This window comes from Camelus ferus, chromosome 33 (assembly GCF_009834535.1).
Source record: "Camelus ferus isolate YT-003-E chromosome 33, BCGSAC_Cfer_1.0, whole genome shotgun sequence".
NCBI classification, from domain to species: Eukaryota; Metazoa; Chordata; class Mammalia; order Artiodactyla; family Camelidae; genus Camelus; species Camelus ferus.
Window position 1 is genome coordinate 21,291,870 of NC_045728.1, and position 6,000 is coordinate 21,297,869.

Genomic DNA, 6,000 nt, shown 5'->3' on the forward strand with positions numbered 1-6,000 from the left:
TATACATGGAGCAGTGGGAAAGGCCCAGAGCTGGCGTTCAGTCCTGGCCATGCTCTGCATTAACTAACTAACTAACTAATTAACCAACCTAGGCTAGTCACCTCATTTGTCTGGGCTCCTTAATCTCATCTGTAAACTAAGGATGTGGGGTTAAGACAGTGCTAGGATCATCCCCAGAAACTCCCTAACAGGGATTCTCAAAATGTAGTCCAAGGCTAACCGCGTCGGAATCACCTGTAGGGCTTATTGAAATGTGAATTCCTGAGCCTCATCCCAGACTTCCTGGTTCAGACTCTGGTGGGAAGGGCCTGGAATCTGGATTTGTAACCAGCTGCCTCAGCATTCCTGACTTACACCGATATTTCAGAACCATGTTTTATAACCTGGGCATGTGTCTTGGGCTGGCCTCCCTTGCGGTTTACATTTTAGCTTAACTCCTAATTCTGGCGGATCAGTTGATACAAAAGGTGAAGAAAGAAATGAGGAAAAGCAGGGTGTCCAGCAACCTACAAAAAGGCCAATCAGCTCTGAATGAGTACACACACACACACACACACACACACTCACACACACACACACACACACACACAGGATTCTTCCCAAATCTTTGCAAAGGAAGTAGGGAGAGATGCTGCCCACCGTTTTACACACAAGGGGATGTAAGATTTGTGTAAAGAAGGACACACCCATTGGCAAAGGTCAGTTTCTTCTCCATCTCAACCCCAGTCCTCCACTCTCAATTCACGCTACAGCAGCCACGCGATCCAGCGTAGGTTAACAACTTGGGACCTTACAGAGTGAGGCCAGGCTTAAAAGAGACTAGAGTGCAGATGCAAGAGATTTTTAATAAAAATGAAAAATGTGAATGACTCGTTGCGCTCCTTCTGTATTTCTCCAAGAGAGTGTTGATGGTGGCTGTCAAGTGACTCAACTCCTGGGGAGAGAGTGAGGTGTGATTAGAAGATTAGTAGTGCCTTCCTTTGGGGGGCTCTTTAGATGGCTGTCTGGGCCTTTCAGAGCCTCAGCCCCTTGGTGATGGCGGCACTGACTTCCGTTCAGCTCGAGAGCACAGGCGTAAAGGGACAGAAATCCACGACAAAGGCGCAGGCGCAAGGCCGGTTCCGTGCTGGGGGCGGTTTACAGCCAGTCGGCAGCCAAGCCCTGCATGGGCTTTGGGAGGAGGGGGCAAGAGTTAAATGGGTTGGAATGAAAGAACTGAAGAAAAGATTTGGAAAATAAAAACTGACAAGATGGACAAGAGGTAAACACAGCATCCTGTCCTTTCTCTGGTCATTAAATAAAATAGATACAAGCAACCAAAGTCAACGACTCTATCCTCAAGGTTCTTTTCCTCCCACATAGCTTTCTTTCCAAGAGGGCAGACTTTGGATTGAAATTTGGAAATCATTTCACAAGTTTATAGAAGTTGGCCAGCAAGGACATTATGGTTTAAAACAATTCCATATGGAGAGAAAGCTGGAAATGGACGGCATCCCAGGAGGGTGCTTCCCTGGGTACAAACAGAATGACCACACAGCCAGAGGGAGCGTCGGCCCCAACAGGGTGCTTCTGCCTAATTCACAAACAGACACTTCCCCAAACTGGGCCAAACGGAAAGACTGCCTCCTGAGGGCACTGCTGCCCCCTTGTCCCCAGCCCGTCTCTCTTTCCTTTGTCCCCACTCAAGAGTAAGCTGGCGGCAGGGGAGGCAGGGAAGCAGGGATGAGAAGCTAGAAGAAACCATACAGGTTTTGTGGTGGTTGTTTTTCATATTTCACTGATTCAGCAGAGAACAGTAATCACGTACCTTGGCCTCAATGCTCCCCGGGGTATCTGCCACAACCTCGTGGGATCAGGTTAGTCCAAAAGGCACACGTGCCTTTATTTTGCCTTCGTTAGAAAGACATCATGCAGTAAAGCAGTCTTAGATGAGGAGATAATGTGTCATGAAACCAAAGTACCAACCAAGAGGGCTGGGACTGCAAAAATGCTCGAAACTGAGGGATTCGTGGGCAGGATGATGGCTCATCCGAGCTCTTCTGCATCTCCGGCCACTTGTTGGGGAGGGCTGTGCTCTTAGTGGAAAGAACCATGGACAGGATGCCAGAAGACCTGGCTCTCGTCACAGCTGGGCCACAAACTCACCGTGACCTTGGGCAGGTTATTCTACTCTCTGGGTGTTAGTTTCCTCCACTGTAAAATGAAGGGGTTCAACCAGATGCCCCCCAAGCTCCCTCCCAGCCCTAAAATCCCAGGCTTTCCTTTTGCGGGGCCAGGAGAGGAGGAGTTTAGTTTAACTGGCCCCTATTTGCTCAAGAAGCTGATGGCAGTCCCAGAATCCGATGCTTCAGAGAAGTGGAGGAAGAAGGTGTTTATCAGACCATTCAGGAGCAGCAGCTGACAGGCGCCCAGGGCCGGGAAGTCAGGACAGGTCAGGAAGGTACAACGCCACCTGGAGAGAGCAGGTCTGGAAGTGTAAGCCTGGGGGCTGGGAATCCAGAAAGGGTGAGACCCCTGGAGCCAGAGAAGGGAAGAGGACCGGGAAAAGGGGACAGGCAGAGAGCTCTGTGGGCATCACCACGTTCCTGGCGGGTGTGTGTGTGTGTGTGTGTGTGCATGTGCACATGAGCACACATGCACAGGGGTGTATAAATACATTTCCTTAGAAAGAAAGACCTCTCTCCTCTCCCCATTTTTGATTGAAAGTGTTCTTTGAAGAGCTTAGGGTTCTGCCTCTGAGAGATGCTCTCTTTTATCTCCTAGCTGTTGTGGAATTTATAAGGAGAGGGCAGGTTGGAGGCAGCCTGGGGGTGACTTCTAAAACATACAATCTTTGGCCTCCTGGGTTTTAACACAGGTCAGCCGCCTGCCACCATCGCTATCAGGGTGGGCTGAAGGCTCGAGGTGGCCGCTGCTCTCCTCCTGGGACCTGGGGACTGGCTGGGAGGAAGCCTGCCTGAGCCTGCTGTTCCCATCCTGTGCTTCCCTGAGAATCCCACCAGGGAGGCTTCTGCCTGTAGCACCAGATCCTGAAAGATCTGAAGGGCAAAGCTCTCCCTGTCTCCTTTTCCTCCTCTTTTAGACTCCTACTGCTCACTTTTGGGCAAAATTCAATCCCCTCCCCTCAGTAGCACCTCAGCACCAGGGGCAGACCTTCCGCTGCCTTGGTCCTGCCCCATCCTCACTGAGCTCCTCCCTCACAGGGAGCCCAGGTAATGAGAGGATGGGGCAGGTCTGAAGACCAGGTTCTGCCTTTTGCTGACCATGTGTCCATAGTGACTCCTTACCCTGGGACTCAGTTTACCAGGCCATACAATGGACAACTGCCAATCAATATTACATGAGAGTTAAGAGAGATGATGGGTTTGCAAGAGGCCTATAAACTGTGCACACTGTGGGGTCCTGCCATGCCTCTCAGGGACTGTGAAGGCAGTAGAGAGAGTGGCTGAGACTTAGCTTTCAGTGTGGGACAGACCTGTCTGGACTCTGTTACTTACTTGCTGCGTGACCTTGGGCAAAAGTCATTTAACCTCTCCAAACCTCAGTTTGCTCATCCGTAAAGTGGGGATAATAATAATTGTACCCACCTCTTAGAACTGCTAAGAAAGTGAATGAGACGATGCTTGTAAATGCTGAGCATGGGACCTGGGTGGAAATAAGTACCTGATAAACGTTTGCTGTTAGGATGATAATGATGATGGTGTGATGCTGATGAACTTGCCGAGGATGATAATCTCAACAGGGGCTTCTGGAGACAACATCTTAACCCAGGGTGAGCTGTGGGAATGCCTGGGGGGCGGGGGCAGCCAGGCCTGTTCTACCTCCATGTAGGCGGAGATCTCTGGACATTTGGCCCCTTTTCCTAGGTGACCTGGGACAGGTGCACAGCTGTACTGACACAGGGTGCTTCTCTGGTGTGACTGCCCATCTCTGAAGCTCCACGTAAGGACCCTCTGAGGCCTCACACTGTCCTATCACTGGGGAAACTCCAGGAAAACCTGACACCCAGCTTGGAAACCAAGCGCAGGCATTCTCCACCACCTCTTCCTGGTTATGTGATTCTCCTCAAGGGACAGCAGATTAATGACCTCCCAGCTTCCTTGGAATCCTTGGATCCACTGTGCTGTCTCTGATCAGCTTCCAGACCTTTTCTCTCTGGCTTTCTTCCACCCCTCCACCTCCTCCTGCCCCGCCTCCCAGTCCCCTGGGCTCCTGCCCCCGGGGGAGGCCGGCAGCCTCTACTCCTTTGCCAGTCACATTCGCCCAGATCTTGTTACACCTGCTACTCAGGCCCCACAGTGCCTCACATTCTGTGCTGTCATTTATTTAACTCTGTAATTGTGTTACTTAACTCTGGAAAGCTTTGGGAGGCTACAGTTGTAATGAGAAAATGCTACAGAGAATAAGGCTGTCCTGAGCATTCCTGGAAGCCTTCATTCCAAGGTAGTTGTCTCTGGAGATCCCCTGTATATTGGAAAGGCTTACAGAATTCCAAGCAAGGCCAGGCCTGAGGCGGTGAGAGCAGGGAGACATTACTCGTAAATACCCAGATAGGACAGAGCTCCAAGACCAAGACTGGCTTCCCGGGGAGGGATAACAACATGTCAGCTGTGGTGGAAGATCGGTGTGGAGGGGGACGTGGAGCCACAGAGCTCATCGGGACCCTGGTAGGCACTGTGTCATGGGCTCTGCCCTTGAGTGTGGGATCTCAAGGTAGGCAGAACCCACTGCCCCTCCCCAGCAAGCCCTTCCTCTTTAATGCTCAGCATCCCCTCAACACTCTTTGCTGACTCTCCGCCTTGCTCCAGGCAGTGTGTAAGGTGCTGGGACACAGGGGTGAGCAAACACAGGTGTGGTCCCTGATGGAAAAGAGCTTACAGTCCAGTGGAGGAGGCAGGCAGTCATTGGATTGTTGAAGAAAAACATCTGTAAATTATAGCTGAAATAAGTGTTACAAAGGAGTCATCTGCAGCACTATGGAAGGTAGAACAGGGGGTTGACAGAGTCTGGGAGGTCTGTGGGAGTGTTCCCAAGATGAGACTCAGTTACTTGAACAGGAATTACCAGTGAGAAGGCCTGGGGTGGGCACCTGCAATAGAAGGGACAGCACGTGCAAAGGTCCTGAGGATGGCGGGGGGAGCTTAGTGTATTCCAGGGGCTAGACAAAGGCCAGAGTGTCTAGGGCACATGGGACTGGGGAGCGGGCTGTAAGATGAAGCTGGAGAGACAGGCAGAAGATGCAATACCTTGAAGAGCAATTGAAGGGCCTTGACGTATTTCAAGCAGGATCAGATTTGCAGTCCTAACGTGTTATACCACCTCTAGCCCTTCCTGTGTCAATTTAGTAACTAAACAGTTCATATGTGATGTTTCACTCAGTGCTCACAATACCTTTATGAGGTAGGTTACTATCATCACCCCCACATTACAGATCAAAAACTGAGGCACAGAGAGGTTATGAAACTTGCCCAAGGTTGCACAGCAAGTGAGTGGCAGAGCCAGGATTCAAACCTGAGCTACTTGGCTTCAGAGACTGTATCCTGAACCCGAAACAAATTTAATTGGCTCTAGTGAATTCAAAGACTGAAGAGAAGCAAGAAACAGCCATCCTCATTTTTATCCTCACTTCTTTGCCATTTCCTCCACTAAAGGCAATCTGGTGTCTACGCCACCATTTCACCAACGTCACTCCAGCTGGTTAGTTATAAATTCTACGGGATACTTTCTAGCTTGTATCTTGCTGAACCTCCTAGCTGACCACTCTCTCCAGCCCCCGCCTGGCCCTCCTGAATGAGGCCAATGTCAAGAACACAGCTCTCCCTCCCTCAACCTGCTGTTTCTTGTGACTACATTGGCCTGCTTCTTTGCCACCAAACCAAACTGGGCTCAAATCCCAGCCCTCCGGTTACTGTGTGACCATGGGTAGGTTTCACATCCTCTCCAAGCTTACTTATCCCATCTGTAAAATGGGGGTAATAATCCCCAATCCAGGGCTGTTAT